Source organism: Canis lupus, chromosome 8 (assembly GCF_011100685.1).
Source record: "Canis lupus familiaris isolate Mischka breed German Shepherd chromosome 8, alternate assembly UU_Cfam_GSD_1.0, whole genome shotgun sequence".
NCBI classification, from domain to species: Eukaryota; Metazoa; Chordata; class Mammalia; order Carnivora; family Canidae; genus Canis; species Canis lupus.
Window position 1 is genome coordinate 31,457,027 of NC_049229.1, and position 21,578 is coordinate 31,478,604.

General features: G+C 37.9%; 1 protein-coding gene across 8 annotated transcripts in view; it reads left to right on the forward strand.

Annotated features, from left to right (window-relative positions):
* FBXO34 (F-box protein 34) overlaps positions 1-21,578 on the forward strand; it is an 82,221-nt gene that overhangs the window by 43,385 nt on the left and 17,258 nt on the right. For 2 of the 8 annotated variants that reach the window (XM_038544786.1, XM_038544785.1), the window contains exon 2: positions 20,781-20,885. The exons of 5 other annotated variants lie outside the window; for them this stretch is intronic. The gene's annotated coding sequence lies outside the window, so the exon portion shown is untranslated. Of the gene's footprint in view, positions 1-20,774; positions 20,886-21,578 lie in introns of those variants that run through there. One more of the 8 variants, XM_038544784.1, reaches the window with a different exon arrangement.

The window sequence follows — 21,578 nt, forward strand, 5'->3', positions numbered from 1 at the left end:
CGATTTACATCTGAAGGGTCTCATGACTAAAATTTTATTAGACAGTAATAAATAACCTTTTCCTAACAATAGGTAGCCCCCTGAAGGTCCAAGAAACCTGGCTTCCAAAATTCCTTAGAGGGCAGCCTGGGTGGCTCAGTGGTTTAGCGCTGCCCTTCAGCTCAGGGTGTGATCCTGGAGACCTGGGATCGAGTCCCATGTCAGGCTTCCTGGAGTCTGCTTCTCCGTCTGCCTGTGTCTCTGACTGTCTCTCTCTGTCTCTCATGAATAAACAAATTAAAAAAAAATTCCTTAGAGACTTAAGCTATCCCTAACCCCCTCCCACCTTGAAAGTATATAATCAGTCTCTCCTTATGATCCCAGTGCAGCTCTTCCTACTCATGGGTCCTGTCCCCATGCTTTAATAAAACCACCTTTTTGCACCAGAGACATCTCAAGATTTCTTTCTTGGCCATTGGCTCTGAACTCTAACATCTTTCCTACATCATTAGACAATAGTATGATGCTTAAGTTTTTATTATACAGGTAACAAATTTTGCAGAAAATTTGGAAATACCACAACAAATGAAAGGAGAAAAATTTTTGAGAAAACTTGTAATAAGAAAGAGGAATCATGAACTAAAACATTCTAAAGTTTTCCTGCTAGTTTCTCTCATTTTTATCTCATTTGTACTTTTTATCAAAGTTTTAAATGTGCATATTTAATAGCTCTGATAAGACTTGTTTTGAAAGCTTCAGTTCTCCTCCCACTTCATCTCCCACTTCTCCCTGTCTAGAGGCAGACATTTTAATTTCTTAGAGCTGATTCTTTTTGCATTTATCTCTGTGTTCTTGTAGGGGAGGAAAAATCTTTTCCCTACTACCCTTCTAGGTTTTCCAGCTGGGGTCCTGTAAATTGGCCTGACAAAAGACATTTTAACAAGAGAAAAGCATACACATTTATTTACTAAAAGGTTTATGTGACACAGGAGGCTTCAAAAGGAAATGAAGAGCTGAAGAAATGGTTAAGCCTGAGTATTTTTATACTAGATTTGATGGAAGAGTGGAATGTTATAGAAAAATGTGACCGTAAAAAAAAAAAAAAAAAAGAAAAATGTGACCGTATAAAGATATGAGCTAAGAGTATTAAACTGGGGAAACTTAGCAGAGCCATTTCCTTTGGATTTCTCTGTGTATCCCTCCATCTTCACAAGGATATTCCTTTTCTCTGAGTATAGGAAGGACATCTCTTACATGAAGGTCTTAGGACCTACCTCAGGAGAGAAGGGAAGGTCAGAAAGTCTGTCCTGCACCTGCCATTTCTCAGATTTCTTCAGTTTAAAATACTCAGAATGCCAAGGCACCGTATTTTGGGGTAGCAAGTTCTGAACACTGTCATTCTTAACAGCATGTTTGTGTTCTGATTTCTTCATTTCTCAGCTTCAGGTAGTATCTCTTGATTTTCCATTATGGCAGGATTTAGTTCTTTCTTGACTTCCTACGGTATCCTTTTTTCTTTTTCTTCTCCCATCCTAGTGTAGTTTTTCATAACTACTTAGATTGGTATTTGGTGTTTACACAGTTAAGACTGAACTGAACATGTGGGGCTCTAGGGTGGCTCAGTTGGTTACGCATCTGTCTTTGGCTCAGGTCATGATCCCAGGGTCCTGGGATCAAGCTGCACATTGGGTTCCCTGCTCAGCAGGGTGTCTGCTTCTCCCTCTCTCTCTGCTCCTCCCCCACCCACTGGTGCACACATGCACATGCTTGCTCTCTCTCTCTCAAATCTTAAAAAAGACTGAACATGTTATTCACAGGTAAGCCATGGAGTAATCTATGAACGTTTATACTTTTCTTCTTCTTTTTTTTTTTTTTATATATATTTTATTTATTTGAGTGAGAGCACAAGTGGGGTTAGTGGCAGTCAGAGGAAGAAGGAGAAAGGGAGCAGGGAGCTCGATGCGGGACTTGATCCCAGGACCCTGAGATCATGACCTGAGCCAAAGGCAGACACCTAACCGACTGAGCCACTCAGGCACCCCAACTTGTACTTTTTTATACAACTTTTGGGTTTCCCTGAAAATTTTTTTTGTTTTTCTTTTCTTTTCTTTTTTTTTTTTTTTGATTGTTTTTATTTTCAAATTGAAACTTCTCAGTAATGTAGCTCAGACTGCAACTTGTCCATATTTTTCAGGAAGTTCTGACACTTCAGGTATTCTCTTCGTTTCCCATATTCTCTCTCTCTCTCTCTCTTTTTTTTAAACAATTTATTTATTTGAGATGAGAGAGGAGAGCACTGGAGGGAAGCAGGAGAGGGAGAAACAGACTCCCCACTGAGTAGAGAGCCTGATCCCAAGACCTCTTGCATTATGACCTGAGCCAAAGGCAGATGCTTAACTAACTGAGCCACCTAGGTGCCCCAGTTTCCTATATTCTTGAAGATGTGCTTCCATCTGGACTGATTGCCACGATTTTTATTCACAGCTCTTATCCTGGGACTTCCTTCACCAGCATCCTGGGGATACCCTTTGCCTCTTTGTGTTAGATTTCTTTTTTTTTTTTTTTTTTTTTTTTAAGATTTTATTTATTCATGAGAGACCCAGAGAGGCAGAGGGAGAAGCAGGCTCCCTGATGTGGGACTCCATCCCAGTACCCCGGGATCACAACCTGAGCCAAAGGCTCAGTCACTGAGCCACCTAGCAGTCCCTGTGTTAGATTTCTTGTTTTCTAGATCTCCTATCTTCCTGTTTCTTGGTTTGTGTTTTTATTTTGGCAGCATATATTCTGATACATTAAGTTCCTGATAATTTATGTGATTGGTTCTTTTCTGTGTTTGAAACTGCACAGTAAGGTGCCTTAATGTGAGTTTGGTTCCATCCATTGTGTTGGGTACTTGATGAACCCTTTCAATCTGGGATCTATTTTATTGATGACTTTCTCCCCGCCCCCTTTTAAAAATTCATTTAAGTAGTATCTGTACCCACTGTGGGGTTTGAACTTACAACCCCAAGATCAGGAGTCGCATGCTTTTCCAACGAGCCAGCCAGGCACCCAGATTTTCTCCTCTTCTTTTTCCTTCTTAGTTTTCTCTTGAACTCTGGTTACATAGATACTGGACTTACTGGATTGATCTTCCAATCTTCTTATTCTATTCTAATGTATTTTTCATTTTATTTATTTTTTAAAGATTTTATTTATTTGAGTGAGAGAGCACAGAGACAGGGAGAGGCGCAGAAGCAGACTGCCCACTGAGCAGGAAGCCCAACACGGGACAATCCCAGGACCCCAGGATCATGGCCTGAACTGAAGCCAGACGCTTAACCCATTGAGCACCCCAAGTTTTTCATTTATCTATTGCATTTCTTAATTACCTAGAAGGCATGCTTTTACTCACTTTCTGACTTTTTAGTTTTAAGTTTATTGTTCTTTGTGTTTGCAGTATTTTCTTTTATATTTCTGAAAATACTCGGGATATCCTTCTCCCCAGAGTTTTCTTCTGCCTGCATAATCTCTGTAAGGACTAATTCTGTAATTTGCAGGGCCAAGTACAGAGTGGCAGTTTGGGTCATTTATTAAAGAATTTCAAGGCAACAACAGCCAGAGCATTAAGCCGAACACAGAGCTCTTCTAAGTGCAGGGCACTCTGTGACTGCCTAGGTCACATGCCTATGAAGCTGACCCTGCTCGTTCTTCCAACTTGCTTTTTTCTGTTTCATTACTTTTATGCTAGAGAGATCTAACAGTTCTTGGCTATTTGCTGGTATTTATTTATTTTGAGAAAGCAGAGTAAGCGAGAGAGAACACAGGGTGAGGAGGGGAGGGCAGAGAGAGGGAGAAGCGGGGTCCCTGCTGAGTGTGGGAGCCCAATGCAGGACTCTGATTCCAGGACTCTCTGATCATGACCTGAGCTGAAGGCAGACACTTAACCAAATGAGCCACCCAGGTGCCTTATTTGCTGATATTTAGTAGTGGGATCTTAGAAAGCTGATTGGAAGTTCTGGATATGCAGTAGGATTTAACAATTGTGAGCTTCACATAGGAAGATCTGGCCAAACAAACTTTGTTTGAGAATTTGTCATTATATTTTTCCTAGACTAATTGATAATATTCTCCAGAGAAGTCTCTTTTAATCTCCCCTGCCCGGAAGTGGAGGCCTGTCAGTCTTTTGGGAAAGGGTATTGATTGAGGGAGCTGGAGTTGGTGACTAGTAGTGGCACATTAGAGACAGCTGTTAAATTTTCAGGGACTTTGTGAGCCACTTGCTAAATACAACAGTTACAAAAGATTATACAAATCTATAATTAAATGTCATGTTAAAAATCAAATCAATACTAAAAATTCACCACCCCCTAATTATTTTACTAAATGTTATTATGGATGCTCTTGATATTATTTACATCTAACTTATATGGTGGAAATTCTGTTAAGTGATAGGCTACCAAGCATCTTTTCTGAACTCTGAGTATGGTGATAACATTTTTTAGCTTGAAGCAACTATGGTAAGAGTATTTATACCATAAAAATGCAGCAAATAGTACAAATAACTACCCTTGTTCCTCCCCACCCACCCCCACCCCACCCCTAGGTAGTTGTTAAACATTTATATTTACCAAAACACCATGGATGGGGATCTAGTACATATGTTAACTTAAATTGTCTTCACCTTATCTGTTGATTCCTTGGTCCATATAACCCTTTATTTTAACCCTCTTTAGATTACCTTCAGCCCTTTTTTGCAAGAGTGAGGGAAGCGCATTTGTCTGCCTGTCTAAAAGACTGGATCTGGGAATTTTATTTCAGAAAGATTTTTCTGTTAACCCATTTTATCTTGCTCATCATTTTGGTAGAGTGTTCCCTGAAGCTTACCTTAGGATGCAGTTTTCTTGGGTCTTTGAGTCCTTTATCTTTTAGACGTTTATATTTCAGCTTTCCAAAATTTGTGGCTTTAGTCTCCAGTTCTCTTTGTCCCTTTTGGTTTGTATCTTTAAAAATAAACAAAAGTTAGTGTTTGGGGATAGATCAACAAATAGCTATGTGTTTAGTGCACCATCTAGTATTACCCAGAAGTCTGGGATATAATTCTTGGAATAAATAGGTAAATAACCTTAGCAATTAAGGAGGTTCTGAATAGGCTTAGCCAACCCCCTGCTGGTTTGCAAGACATATAAATGCTGTCAGGAAATAATTCTACTGATTCTAGAATATTTTTCCTTTTCATAAAGGAAGGAAGTAACTGTAAGTAGGTGTTGAATCAGAAGATCAGACCTGCTGTTATGTTTTTATATGGATGTGTGGGGACATAAGGAAACACATAATACAATTTCAGATTACATAGTTTGGTTTGAGGAGAATTGGGATAATAGTACCTAATTGTCCTAGGTCTGTAGCAATTCTAGTTGTCCTTCAATGGCTGCATCTGGTGACTTGGCCATCTCATCCACTCTGAAGCAGGCAGTTACTGCTCCATCATTTAGTGAGTCTTCTAATCTTATGACTTTATCTCCAATCGTAACCTTTTCTGCTCAAATTCAGTGCTCTTTCCTCCCATTAGATTTGATTTGGTTGGGTTGGTTGGACCCTCCTTTCCTTTAATTTCATACTAGGCCACTTCATAGTCCATTAAGGTTCCTCTCTTGTCTATTGATGGTTACCGTTGGATAAGGTCAGAGTAGGAAGGTCATAGGATACCAGGGTAGCAGCTCAAGTAAAAGCAGTTGCCTGTGGTCCTTCAGAAGGAGGATGTGGGCCACTCTGGTATTTAAGAAACTTAAAAGTTTTAGCTGTGACTAAAGAGAATAAATAACAGAATATAAAAGGAATAAATAAATATTTGACACCGTACATGTGAAATAGATTAGATGTCCAGGTGAGCTTTCTTATTCACAGCTGTGAAGATGGTAATTATTTCTGTAAGATCCAATGTACAGCAATATCCAATTGCTAAATTAAACTTATCTGCAAAAAATGTTTGCGTTTTTGGCAACCACTGCTTATTGTTCCTTTTTCTAGTCTCTCCTTTCCTCATCATCTTTTGTGTTTTAATTGCAGGGCTTTTGTTTCTGATTTATACATCCAGGTCAGACCCTTTGTATGTGCTAATAGCTTTTTGTTTTTGTTTGATTGGATTTTTAAAAATCATTTTTAATTTCTGATGATCTACTTGGGAAGAAATGCTTCTCTTACACAGGATTGGTTGGGAGGATTATGCTAGGTTTTTTCCAAATCATGTGCTCAGAACCAAAATTCTGTGGAGAGCCTGAAAAGATTTTTTCCCATGTTTTAAACTTTATTTACTTAAAAAACCTTTCAGTCTATTAAATCATCTTGAATCATATATTTAACAAATTACCTTACATGAAAACAGTAGAATACTGTGAAATTGAGACTGTCTAGATGTGTCTAGGTCCTGTGACTGTCATGCTTACCATACTCTTTTCCTCAGAAACGGACTTGCATTTGCCTCGGTGTTGCACATATTATGCATGTGAAATAAGAAATATATAAATGAGGGACTTGTCTGCATGATTTGGGGAGAATTATGGTAGCATTATGGTAGTTTTAAAGAAGCTCACTCAGGCAGTTGGCTTTCTGATGACCTTAATTGCCTGCTGACCAGCAACCTCAGAAGACCTCCTTTTCTTAGCCCTCGCTGGTAAAGCAGTCAGCCTTAACGTAGTGGTATAACCAGCAGCTACTGCCACACCTCTCAGATTTTGAAATGTCCTAAGCCAAATGGTAGGGTAAATTTTTCACCAAATTTATCAGCAGTTTCTTTTTTCTGCCTCCTTTCATTTAGGGGACATTTAAAAAAAAATCAGTTTAAGGTGAGAAAGTTTAAAAAATTTTTTATGTACAGTCATAGTCTTTATTAAAACTTGTTAAAACTGGCTTGCTGCTGAAATAGCAGATGGCAGTGATAAAATAGGAACACGTCTAAAAAGAAACCAATGCAGATTAAATCATAATTAAAAATATCCTTAATATGATTCACTAAAATGTTTTTCCTTTGGGTTAACAGTTAATATTGTGTCCTCTTTTTATTCATCTTTTGACAAAACCAAATAATTTTAAAAGGACAGAAAATGACTAATGATGGCTTTGAAATTTCTTCTTTTAGAGATTTTTAGGAACTGGACTTTCCAAAGTCAAAGAATCTTGAAGATAAGATAGTTACTTTAAGAGAAAGGCTGATAGTTTTTTTTTTTTTTCTTCAGTGAGTTGGCAAAATACGAGTTATACTTATCAGGAGTAGCCAGTCCTCTTGTAATACAAGGGATAATCAAAGGATATTACCCATAGATGTTTTAAAATGACAAAGGTGAGATGCCTGAGTGGCTCAGTGGTTGAGCATCTGCTTTGAGCTTAGGTGTTATCCCAGGGTCCTGGGATCAAGTCCCTGCTTCTCCCTCTGCCCATGTCTCTCATAAATGAATAAATAAATCTTTTAATAAAATAAAATGGCAAAGGTTTTACATACATCCCTCACTTTTGCCCCCACCAAAAAAAAAAAAAAGATGTTTTCCTTTATTTCCTTTGCACCATTCCCAAAGTAGGTATAATATGACTTTTTGGAGAGACAGCTTGTGACATTTCTAACTGGTCCCAGTGCTTAGCTCAGTGCCAAGCCTCAGTAGGTATTTAACATTTGTTGAATGGAGAAATGAATTAATACCTGTTTCCAAACTGATGCCTCTTCTATCCATTCTCTATTAAAGCTACTCCAGGAATCTGTCAAAAACACTGAACCAAGCATGTTACTTCCTCTTAAAAATCCTATAGTGTCCCTCAGCTACTTAAAGTTTGCCCCTCAGACTTTTTTCTTTCTTCAGTTTTTGGTATTATAAAATTAATATATACACTGTGGTCAGAAATTCAAACATTGAAAATAGATTAAAAAAAAATCCCTAACTCTCCTTCCAGCTAACCAGTTTGCTGGACATTATATATTTTTCTATGTATTTGCAAACTACACATAAATCTTTTCTGTGTTGTTTTATACCAGTAGTATTATACTAACTACTGACCCTCTCTCCTGCTCTCTTTCCATCGGATTGGGTCAAGTTTTTAATATGGAAATTAATCCTTTGTATATATTGCAAATACTATTCTCCCAATCTTTTGCTTATCTTTTAACTTTATGGTGTCTTTTCCCCAAATAGATGCTTAGAATCTGTATTTACTAGTCAGATGTCAATATTTTGTATGTTTTAAGGAAGGACGAGTTACTTCCCACTAAGATTTTAAAATCATTCTCTCGGGCAGCCTGGATGGCTCAGCGGTTTAGTGCCACCTTCAGCCCAGGGTATGATCTGGAGACCCGGGATCGAGTCCTGCGTTGGGCTCCCTGCTTCTCCCTCTGCCTGTGTCTCTGCCTCTCTCTCTCTCTGTCTCTCATGAATAAATAAGTTAAATCTTTAAAAAATAAATAAATCATTCTCTCATATTTGACAGAATTGGGTTTTACCTTTTCTTTTCTTTCTTTTTTTTTTTTTTTTTTTTATGTAGGCTCCATGCCCAGCATGGAGCTCAACACAGCCTATCATGACCCCGAGATCAATACCTGAGCTGAGATCAAGAGTTGTATGCTTAACTGACTGAGCCACCCAGGTGCCCCTGGATTTTATATTTTACTCAGTCTGGCACTTCTGAGTTTTTTATGATGAAGTAGGGATTAAATATCCAGTTTTCTCAGTTTATTCAAACATCCTGCTTTAACCATTTAGGATGTTGTGTTCTTGAACTATTTATGTTTCTGCTCTCTTGCCATACTGTTTTGATTATTCTAGTTTTTATGTATGTTTTGGGAATTTTATTTTTCCCACCGCAAACTTTATTGACTCTTTTTTAAAAGATTTTAATTTTAGATACAAATTACTTGCCATAAGATTCTCCTTTTAAAAATATTCAAGGCAGCCCCGGTGGCTCAGCGGTTCACTGCCACCTTCAGCCTGGGTTGTGATCCTGGAGACCCGGGATCGAGTCCCACATCGGGCTCCCTGCATGGAGCCTGCTTCTCCCTCTGCCTGTGTCTCTGCCCCTCTCTCTCTCTCTCTCTCTCTCTCTCTCTCTCTGTGTTTCTCATAAATAAATAAAATCTTTAAAAAAATAAAAATACTCAGTTCACCGGTGTTTAGTCCCAAAGTTGTGCAACCATCACCTCATTTTCATCTTCCCCTTAAAGAAATTTCATACCTGTCACTCCCTATCTTCCTCTCTGCCCCCATTCCCCAACAGGCCTAGGTAACCATTAATCTACTTTCTGTCTCTATATAGTTTTGCCTATTCTGAACATTTCCTACAGATGGATCATAAAATATGTGACCTTTTTGTATCTGGATTCTTTGACTTAATGTTTTCAAAGTTCATCATTGTTGTAGAACTGTCATGAGCATGCTATGAAAGCATGCTTATGAGTTGTGTCTTCCTACAATGTCAGCTTTATTCAGTCATAAAGCAAGCAGGTTTAAGATTTCAAACTCAGTGACATTTCATCATATTTAATTTGGCTTTTTACAGGGCACACAAAGCAGAACCTAAGTCCCACAACAAACAAGATCACAGAGGGAAGAGAGTTAACGAACCAAATGAGAAGTCAGTCTGAGCAGTCAGTCTGTGAGCATTCAGTTGAGATAAAATCACAAGTGTCCCCATCTAGCTTTCTCTTGGGGTAAGGGGCAAAGAGAGAGAGAATCTCAGACTCCCCTCTGAGTGCAGAGCCCAACATAGCTTGAGCCTAAATCAAGAGTCAGACGCTTAACTGACTGAGCCACCCACGTTCCCCCATCTTGCTGTCTACAAGTACTTGCACCATTACTTTATTAATCCATAGTATGTAAATACCACAGTTTATCCATTCATCCACTGATGGACATCTGGTTTGTTTTCACCTTTCACTTTTTCACCTATTTTAAATAGTGTTGCTATAAAACTTTGTGTACAACTATTTGGGTATCTGTTTTCAGTTCTTTGGGGGTATATACCTAGGAATAGAGTTGCTGAGTCATGTGGAAATTCTTTAATATTTTTTGTTTGACTTTATATTTTGATCTTTTATCTGGTAAGTTTTTGAACTATTAGATCAAGTAGTTTTTAATTTGATTTTTAATAGATAAGCCCCATAAGCTGTAGTTTGCAAATAATGACAAATTTAGATTTTGGATATTTTAGTGCTTGTTTTTTGGTAATGTGATGGCTGGCATCTTTGTTTTATTCCTGACTATAAGATAGGAATGTTCTTAATATTTTGCTATTGGGTATGCTATTTTTCATAAATTTCTGTTTCCTTTTATTAAGGTCGTTTTCCTGTATCCCTAGTTTGGTAAGAATTTGTTTGAAAATCAGGAATTGGTACTGAATATTATTTCCTTTTGAGAATTTATTGATAGGGTATCTTTCCTTCAAACTGTTGATGTTTCAGGAGCATTGAGTTTGCACTACTTGGTTGATATCTGGATACTTGAGTGGATTTTTCTTCCCTTCCAGACTAATGGTTGGTCACACATACACAAAACACATTGGCAGGAGACAAATGCAGGTGAGAAAACTAATTGGTTTTCAGATTGATCACAATTATACAAAACACATCTAACACACAAAACAGGTTTTCCTGTTCTGGAAAATCTGTAGTGCCAAGTACAGCAATGATGTAGAGCTGTAGATGTTAGAAATAGTCCAAAATGTTTATTTTATTCAGTCCTCTTATTTTCCTTCATTTTTTCCTGTAAACAATTTAAAATCTTGTTATTCAGAATCAAGAAACACATTCCTTTAAGTGTTTATAATATACTCCATAATTGGTTTTCGCGGCTCCTCCCACCTTGTTCCTGATAAAACAAAGCTACAAAATGCTTTGAATTTTAAGCATGTGGCAAATTATCTCTGTTCACAGGGTGCTTATCACCATAGTAACAAGGAGCCAACTCATTTTTGAAGTGGGGCGGGATGCCCATCCATTGCTTTTCAGAAGGACCTACAACAATCCAAATACTTTTTTGTAGATTAAACAGTAGGTCTGCTCAGGGTGTGTCTAAACATCTTCATACACAAGTCACAGATGAAATAGTTTGTAGAGGAGGTAAAATACCCATTTGAGGTTTTGTCACATTACAAAGATTCTAAAACAATAGATGGGCTGTACTTTCTGCCTGAGGATAATCAAGTAGCTTCCTATTAAGGCTCATTAATTCACCCCTCACTCCCATGCTATGTATATTGAAGACAACAGGTAAAGGTGTAAAGGTCGGGGGGACTAGGGAGTTCAATGAGGCAAAAGTAAAAAGATTCTTAGATTCAGCCCAAATTGTTTGGGCAAGGGTCATAGATAATCTTTGGTTTAAATATGTGGTTAGATTTTGAAGTGCCTTGTGTTAGATCTTGCTGTGGAACAAGGTTGTTTGGGATCTGAATCTCAGAGAGTTTCCTTAAATATGTTTTAAAGTTGTATTCAAAACTAGTTCTGGGGAGAGGATTGGTGGGGAGAGAAAAAGAATAGGTTTGGATTTGAAGATTTATTGCCTGAAACATCTACCATGATTTTTGGAGGATGTCAAAAAATTAAACCAAAATTTCAGGTAGCTAGTAAAATATAGAGGGCTATCTAGTCATTTAGTTTATGAATAGAATTAAAGAGTTTAGGAAAATTAAAATATAATGTATTTAGGAGAGCCTGGCTGGTTCAGTAGGTATAGCATGGGACTCTTGGTCTTGAGTTTGTGAGTTTGAGCTCCATGTTGGGTGTGTAGAGATTATTTAAGAATAAAATCTTTTAAATAATCCATTTTGGACTAGCCGAATAATTTATGGATAATGATGACCCCTCAAAAAAGCATTTTTTAAAAGCATTTCTAGGGATGCCTGGGTGGCTCAGTGGTTGAGCGTCTGCCTTTGGCTAAGGGCCTGATCCCAGATTCCTGGGACCAAGTCACTCATCGGGCCCCTTGCATGGAGCCTGCTTCTCCTCCTGCTGCTTGTATCTCTGCCTCTTTCTGTGTCTCTCATGAATAAATAAAATGTTTAAAATAAATAAAGTAACCTCTACACCATATCCCTGAGATCAAGAGTCACTTGCTCTTCTGACTGAACCAGTCAGGTGCCCCTAACAAAAGCATAAGTTTAATTATTATTAAGAAAACAGGAGAGTTTGAGATTCAGGGTAGAAAAACTCCCAATGTGAACTCGGGGTGTGTGTGTGGGGGGGGGCAGATTTTGACGTTTAGAACATTGAAGGCCTAAAACAATTCGTATAATTTTTATTCAAGTATTGGCTATAATATACCATTTGGGGCCTGATAGAGCAGTAAACAGAGGTCTTCTTGAGGTGCTGTTCAGTCAGAGGAAGGTACACCAACATGGGTACATGTCAGGAGGGAGGGAGCAATTGTTGCAGAGAATGTAAAGACAAGATAAAAGGAATAGGGAATGTGGGGACTAGTACTCCTTTATGTGGATGGTCAAGGGGTGCCTCTCGTCTCTGAGAAGATGACATTTGAGCAGAAAGATGGAAGCAGTCAGTGATACAGTAAATATCTGGGTGCTAAAAAACAAAACTCAGCTGAATAAATTTGAAGATCTAATTGACTTTATTAAGTGATTCATGAGTCTGTAGTGTTCAACCTAGTAAGTAAAGGAGAGCTCCAAGGATGTGAACTAAATGTTAGATTTTTATAGGAAGAAGAGTGGGGCAAGAAGGTTGTTAGCAAAAGAAAAGGCTTTGAACTAGATTTTCTTCCTTTAAGGGGAAGGGCAAGGAGTCTGATTATGTTGATTACTCCGTCTTCCTTTGGGGGATGGAGTGGGCTGGGCCCTTGTGACTGATTACCTCATTTCTGCTGATCAGAAAATTCCTGACTGACCAGTTAAGACTACATCTCTGTAGGAGGTTGGTACTGCAGTTAAGTTAGGTATTTAAGCCCTCCTTTGGTGACTTTGGCCCAAGGGATGCCATTTTGGGCCTCAGGTTTTCTTTTTAACAGGGGTGTGGTACAGAAGAAAATGATAGATGGAATTTTCCTTTTTACTTAAGAGATTACACTGGCTGTTGAGTTTGAGAGTAGACCATATGGAAAGCAAGAGTAGAACTGAGACCTAGTGGGAGACTAATGTAAGTGAGAAACCATGGTGGCTTAAAACAGAGTAATAGTGGAGGTGGTGAATGGTACATGTTGACTCTTGAGCAACAGGGGTCTGAATTACATGGATCTACTTCTGTGTGGATTTTTTTATAGAACAGTACTTTAGATGTATTTTCCTTATGATTTTCTTAATATTTTCTCTAGCTTTATTGTAAGAATTAAAGTATATGATACATATATCACATTATGTGTTTAACAACTCTTTACTTTAGATGTATTTTCCTTATGATTTTCTTAATATTTTCTCTAGCTTTATTGTAAGAATTAAAGTATATGATACATATATCACATTATGTGTTTAACAGCTCTTTATGTTATTGGTAAGGGTTCTGGTCAACAGTAGGCTATTAAGTTTTGGGGGAGTCAGAAGTTATACTTGGATATTTGCGTGAGAGTGGGAGGTGTCTCTGCCTCTAATCCCCCTCATTGTTCAAGGGTCAGTAGTAGCTGGATTCATATGAAATCTCTCATATGAAATCTTTCAGGGGGTATCCCTGTGTGGCTCAGCGGTTTAGAGCGGTCTTCAGCCCAGGGCGTGATCCTGGAGACCCAGGATCGAGTCCCCTATCGGGCTCCCTGCATGGAGCCTGCTTCTCCCTCTGCCTGTGTCTCTGCATCTCTCTCTCTCTTTCTGTGTCTCTCATATATAAACAAATAAAATAAAAAAAATCTTTCAATCTGTATGAAAGATTGTGGGAGGGTGGTAGTGGAACATGCACAGGGAATCGGGGTTTTGATTTTGGACATGTTGAGTTTGAGATGCTTGTTAGACTTCCAGGTGGAGATTTTGTATGGTTAGTATACAAACCTGGAGTTGTGGAGAGAGGTTTGGGTTGGCCACTTGGTACAGCATATAGTTTGTCTTTAGAGCCATTAGACTTGGGTGGAGCACTTAGCCAGTTTGCAGTCTGTCTGAGGAGCCCTGGGATGTCTCAGTGAATTCAACATGTGTTGCTGCAAAGTATTTTAAAATACTTTTTTCATTTCCAGGAAAACGGTATGGATGGTGTGTAGACTTGACATATATATTTTTAAATTTTTTTTAAAAAAGATATTGGGATGTGTGCTGCATTTTTGAGATTTCTGTATGGCTACAATAAATTTGAGTACAGTTTTATTTATTTAAATATTTTATTTATTTATTCATGAGAGACAGAGAGAGAGAGAGAGAGAGGTGGAGGGAGAAGCAGGCTCCATGCAGGGAGCCCTATGTGGGACTTGATCCCAGGTCTCCAGGATCATAACCTGAGCTAAAGACAGAAGCCCAACCGCTGAGCTACCCAGGCGTCTCAAGTAGTTTTTTTTAAATTAAAGATTTTATTTATTTATTTATTTGAGAGAAAGAGAGGGCATGAGTGAGGTGGTGGGCACAGAGGGAGAGGGAGAAGCAGACTCCCTGCTGAGCAGGGAGCCAACTCTGGGCTCTGTCCCAGGACCCCGATATCATGACCTGAGCTGAAGTCAGACACCTAACTGACTGAGCCACTCAGACACCCCTAAGTGCAGTTTTGACATAAGCAAACACAAAATTCACATTTTATTCACATTGTTCCCCAATATATCAATCAGTCCCATATGGTGAAACAGATTGTACTTAATTAGAAGTTCCTGGAGGGTGGGGTAGAAAATTTGCCCCCAAAACTATAAAGAATCATTGCCTCTAGGTTCAGGAAAGGGCTGATGGAGATTTGTTCAAAATGTCTTCAAAAATAGTTTATTACCTTTTTTTTTTTTAAGGTTTTATTTATTTATTCATGTGAGACACACAGAGAGGCAGAGACATAGAGGGAGAAGCAGACTCCTCGCAGGGAACCTGATGAGGAACTTGATCTCCAACCTGGGATCACACCCTGAGTTGAAGGCATACACTGAACCACTGAGCCACCCAGGAGTCCCTAAAAAGTAGTTTATTTCTAAAGTTGATGCATATTTTAAATTTTTCTCTAATATTCCCTTCCCATTCTTAAAACCTTCCTTAAAAATGTATAAAATTAATTCCATGGGGTAACATTTGCTGCAAGAATGAATGCTTAAGTTTGTTCTTTATTTTTTTATTTTTTTATTTTTTAAATTTTTATTTATTTATGATAGTCACACACAGAGAGAGAGAGAGAGGCAGAGACATAGGCAGAGGGAGAAGCAGGCTCCATGCACCGGGAGCCCGACGTGGGATTCGATCCCGGGTCTCGGGTCTCCAGGATCGCGCCCTGGGCCAAAGGCAGGTGCCAAACCACTGTGCCACCCAGGGATCCCCTTAAGTTTGTTCTTTAAAGTGAGTATACTTTTCAGCTTTGAAATGTAAAGACTGAAAATTTGGGAGAGCTGGGTAATAGTGAATGTAGTCAGGCATCTTTAGAAGGAACATGATCGAGGCGTGCCTGGGTGGCTCAGTTGATTTAAGTGTCTAGCTCTTGGTTTTAGCTCAGGTCATGATCTCAGCCTTAGCACACTCTGCTCAGCTGGGAGTCAGCTTGAGATTCTCTTTCTCCCTCTCCTACTCCCTCTCTCAAATAAATAAATCTTGGGGAAAAAAAAAAAAAGAAAGAAAAAAGACTGTGCTCTAGTAAGTGAGTAGCTAGAGAGATTTAGAACATTATTAAGGGAATTAGCTCAAGCTCAGAAGAGTATGAATACTTAGGAAGTTAAAATCCACTTGGTTATATCAGATGAAGAAAGTTTATGATAAACTGAAGCTGATTTAGGCTTTAAGGAGGAGCACAAAAAAATTTTTAAGCAATGCCTTTTCTGCCTTTAGGAAGGGGTGGGGGTGCAGAATTTTCTTGTATTGAACAAGTTCTTTGGTTCTTAAGAGGGTTTTAATTAGTTGTGGGTCAAAAACTGTACATCAAGATTCATCATCGCTTGGTTGAATTATTCCTTAGGATATTTTTCTTTCTTTGCTTTTTTCGTGTGTAATCCAAAACTTATGGTTTAGTAATATTGATACCATGAGAGGAGACAAATAATGAATGGAGGACTCAGATACTTCAATTTCTGAAGTTGGAATTTTGATTCCCCATTATGACTTAATAAATTAACACTAATTTTTTAGTAAAAGCTAGCCTTTGGAGCCTTATCAGCTCAAGAGTGCAATGATAAAAGTGGATTTTCTGGTCCTGCATCTGTGTATGAAGACATGGCTAGGTGGTCATCTCATGGTTTTTTGATTCTCAGACTTTATAAATTCCCACAATAAGAAGGGATCTGTTCTGGAAACCAAATAAACATTACACTTTTTTGTTTTTGTTTTGTTTTGAACATGAAATAATAAGATGATTTTAAAGGATGTTTAACCAAGTTTTAAATTTCTTGGTGCTTTTTAATCATTCTCTAAAATTTTAAGTAGAATTCTATTCAATATTATTTTGGAGAGTCACTGAATTTTCTGTTACAGTAGGATGTGTGTGATAGTGGGATAGAATTAAAATATCTGTGCAGGGCAGCCTGGGTGGCTCAGCGGTTTAGCACTGCCTTCAGCCCAGGCCGTGACCCTGAGACCCGGGTTCAAGTCCCACTTCGGGTTCCCAGCATGGAGCCTCCTTCTGGCTCTGCCTCTCTCTGTGTCTCTCACGAATAAATAAATAAAATCTTTAAAAAAAATAAAATAAAATACCTGTGCAACCTTGTTTTTAGAAAAGGCATTTTGGGATTTAAGTCTTTAAGACCAAAAAGAAAATTCACAATAATTTGATTTTTCTGATAAAAATTTGCCCCGAAGCCTTCCCATTTCCTTTTTCAATAGGGCTATGCTAGGAAAAAATGTTAATTTTAGTACTACTTTTCTTTACGTTATGGCTAGCCTTTGTTTTCATGTTAAGTTCAAAGATAATATTTGTTCTTTTTGTTTTCTATTTTTCTTTTCCCTTGCAATCTTTCCAACTGAGAACCCATAGAAGGCATATATATCTGTAGTTTTGATTTGTGTGTTTCCTGTAATCATGCAAGAAATTTAGAGCTGAGTTGCATCAGATAGCTGTGACATCACTTTTCTTTTTCCATCAAATTTAGTTTTAGTGTTAAAAACTTAGGACATACCGTATTCTTATGCTACCGATGAGTGACCTAAAGAATAATCTCTTGATTTTTAATGTGATTCCTGGGTGTTCTTCCTTTCCCTTATATTGTTTCAAAATCTCTTTGAAGTTTTTTTTGTGCATGTGTCTCCCCATAAATCTTCTAAAATTTGTTTCAGATCTGGAGTGTTTTAGAAATGGTTTGAGCATGCACCAGGATCAGATTCAGTTCCAAAAAGACCTTGCTTTATGTGCTATTTTGTTTCTGTTTCCTGATATTCTGACCTCATTTCTAGATTTGTCATGTAAATAGGCACTCATATTCTTTCTAATGAGTTCTATTTATTAAGAATTTTTTCATGTCATGGTATGTTTGACTGTAAAATAGCTTTCCAAAATCTTATGTGTTAAATATATTATGTATGATACATATACTCTATACTTCCTTTTCTTCGCATAAAGATCTTTATGTACATAGGCTTTATTAGTCTGTCTTCCAGCTAGAATGTATACTTAATGATGATGAGTATTTTTATATTTTGTTCACTGCTGTATCCCCCGTCTTTGGATGAGTTCCTGGTACATAGTGGATGAGTGAGTGAATGAAAGATTTAGTATCATAGCTCCCAAATTGAGATTTGATAGAAGGAGAAATGATTGCTTGAATGTTCAAATTAGGGACTGGAAATTATTTTATACTTGTGATGTGTAATGAAAAGAAATTCACCAACTTTAAGGGTTGGTGAAAATTCCCAAGGATAAGAAAGGCCTGATCTCTTTAGGTCCCACAAGATAGTTACTTACTCGTTCGTTCTTTCGTTCTTTCTTTCTGGCTCTGTACCTAATGTGGGGCTTGAACTCACAACCCTGACTGAGATCAAGAATTGCATGCTCTACTAAGTCCACCAGGTGCCCCAATAGTTGCAACTGGAGTGCGATTGTTAGTGTTACAGATGTGGATGAGGGTGGGTCTAGAGATCTCTACCTTCTTTGTAGTTTTAATCAAATCTCTGTGGTATATACTCATAAATACAGTTTCTCCTATGCTGCTTGCATCTTCTCTTGAATTTGGATAATCTCTGGTCTGGAGCAGTATTTTGAAAATTTGAATAACGTGAATCCCATCCAAAAGAAGAAATTTGTCAGGACTCTTTAATATAGATAGAATTTAAAAATTTTTACATTATTATGTAGTTAAATACGTGTGAATAAAACTAGTAAACTCTGTATGCTTCTAGATCTTATGCAACTATAAAGAGAAAATACATAACATAATAATACTTTAATATTATTTTGACACTATTTTGAATAAAGTTTGAAAAACTAAATTGATGATTACAATATAAATGCTGACATTCACTTCTCAAATTCTTTAGTGTTTGTCAATTTTAAAGATACTGTGATAACTCATCTTCTCTACTTTTCCCATTTGAGCTGCTGCTGAAATCTTTGTTCACACATTGGCTTTCATTTTGTCTTCATTAAATCAGGGTTTCAAGCACATTGGAGCATATCTGTAGGTGTTAAATACTTATTTTCTTTTTTTAAGATTTTATTTATTTATTTATGAGAGACCAGAGAGAGAGAGAGAGAGAGAGGCAGAGACACAGGTAGAGAGAGAAGCAGGCTCCATTAAGGGAACCTGAAGGGAGAAGCAGGCTCCATTAAGGGAACCCGAAGCGGGACTCAATCTGAGGACACCAGGATCATGCCTTAGGCCAAAGGCAGACACTTAAATGCTGAGCCACCCAGGCGTCCCAAATACTTATTTCCAATTGAATTCAGTAACCAGAGAAGAATCTCCTATTTAGTTATCCTTGGGTATTTAATATTTTTCTCATCTATATAAACATTTCGCTCAGAGTAGAAATAAGAATTATAGTAAATGTTACTCTCCTAGAGTATAATTGTTATACGAAACACTGATGTAAAGGGTCTGCTTATGCATGAAACTAGGTCTAACCCTGTCACCTCTCTGTAAGATCCCAGGTAATATATAGTTTGGCTGGTTTGCCTCTGGGGTAATGTTTAGTTCTCTGCTAATGACTGTAGAAGGCTTTGGATACAGAGCTCTTAGATTTTTTTACTTTGCTTTCTAAAAGTTGGAGGGAAATGTTTAAAATGAGAGGAGACTGAGTGTCAGTTCCTGAAATAAGACATATTGCAGGGTGTTTTCATAGGGAGAACTTGGTGTATCTCTTTATTTGAATCTTTTATAACTTAGAATGTAGTGTTTTGAGTTTATAGTGTATCAGAAAATGTTGACTTTTGAAGTTATGGCTACATCACTACTTGATTTTGAGCAAGTTTCAGTTTCTGAGCTTTAATCTCCTTTTCTGCACAATGATTACTGACTGCAAATACAAAACATTGAAGGTTATAGGTTTGTGGTGACATGAAAACCATGGTTGGGGGGGGGGCGGGGAGGTAGGCATACAGAGACTAGGAAGAAAGGAAAGGAGCAGCAGCTGGTATAAAGGACCCAAGATGAAGATGATCTGAGGAACAGAAAGAAGGCCAGCTGAGATGTTTACAAAAGTGCTTTGTAGATGTAAAACATTCCTTACAACTCAGGTGCTGGCATGTTTAGGGAAATCTTTGTTTTCTCTTCCAGCGGGCTACTGTTTGTTAGGTTGGAAGACCACCTTGCCTAGGGAGTAGAATCCTGCTTTGAGGCTGACAAGGAAGAGTTGGACCCATGAGTCACAAATTCCAGCAGTTTGTGAATTACCATTAGTTACTCTATTTGTACTAAAAATAGTCTGTTTCTATAAGATTGGAAGTAGGAGAAAGAGGAATAGGCTTATTACTAGAAATTTGGGGGTGAAGGAGTTTTGTATCATTTCTAATTCTTACTATGTTTGGCTTTGCTGTTTGTTATGTATAGTTTTGCCACCTATTAACCCAGCAATGAAATCTGATCTTGGGTATCAGGTTTTCCTTTGTGGTTTGGTTTGTTAATAATTGAAGTACCTGAAGGGTTCTGGGTGTGAACCCTGCATACTTATAATTAATTTAGAACCAGGGAAGCTAGGATCTTCTGTTGAAGTAATTAATAACACATTGTGGCTTTAAAATAAATATTGTGTAACTATTATACCAAAACAACCAAAATATGATAATAAGACATAAGTTAGGTTTTTAGTGCCTTTAAAGATGAAAGTATTTTTAAATTTCTTGATGTCCTTTTTCTTTCTAGTTTGGGTGTGTAGGAATCTGTTTATCAGGAATATTTTAGCACTGATGTTGGTTTAGATTTTTTTTTTAATCTATGTAAACATGACCCTAGGCAGCTGTGTTTAATATAGTAAAGAATCATGGGGAGACTTTATAGTGTTTCTTGTTGGGACTTTGTGTGTATTTTAGTATTTAAAGGATGTGGTTTAGAGCTTTGAAAATGAGAAGGAGATTGCCTAACTCATAGCTGAATGCCTGCATATCTAGATTGTTTTGTCTTGGGGGTTATTAGCAACATGAAAGTTGTTTTTACTCTAGTGAAAATACACTATTAAGTTAGAAAACTTTTGTGGAATTACTTGTTTGCACATGGCTGATGAGTAGGCTCTTCTTTAAAATCGGACATTACATAGGAATGTTTTAGGTAACTAGAGTGCTGGAAAAAGCTGCTGTTCAAGCCAAACTATTTTTTGCTTTGCAGGAAAGTAACCAAGATTGCAAGTGACCATGACCTGGAGAGTATCCTCTGTGTCTCCACCACATCTACCTCCCATCTTTTAGCCAGCAGTGCACTAGTCAGGAAATGGTGGGTGGAGTTGCTTAATTACATCAATTTCCTAGGCTGCCCTAGTATTGATCAGTTAGACACCCATATGTTCCATTTAAAAGATTGTTGCTGATTGGCTGGTTTCTTTTAATCCTTAGGTTTGACATTGATTCACTCTAATGAATGCTTACCAAGTACAAGGCACTGGGTGTGGTGCATGCTCTTTGAGAGCTTGCAGAAAGGGGTATGGTTACTCATACATTTCAGTTTACAATGTAGTAGGGGAGGGGAAGACCAGATAGACCATGGTAAGTGTCCCAAAGGATGCATGTAGTAGCCATTCTATAATATTGATGAATGAGGGTAGGGCAGTGGATGAGACCTGGGCAGTGAGGAGCCCAGCTGGGTGAGCAATTTCATTCAGTAGTTCAGTGGGTAAAGAATGATAAAGATGGGGGTAACCGGTAGAGGAAAAAGATCAAATGGCTACTGTGAAGGTGAAGGGAAAAATACAAGGAAGGACTAAGGCAGGAGCTGTTAATTAGAAGCCCTGAGAGAGAAGTTGTTGAATTTATTCTTCAGATACAACTACAGTGGAAAAAAACCTGATTTTCACTTTTCTTTGGGGGATTTTGTGAGTTTGCTTTACAGATGAACTTTTGATCATGTAAATGGACCTAGATGGGAAACTAAAGTAATGGACCAGGAGATAAAAATTTAAGTTTTTCATCA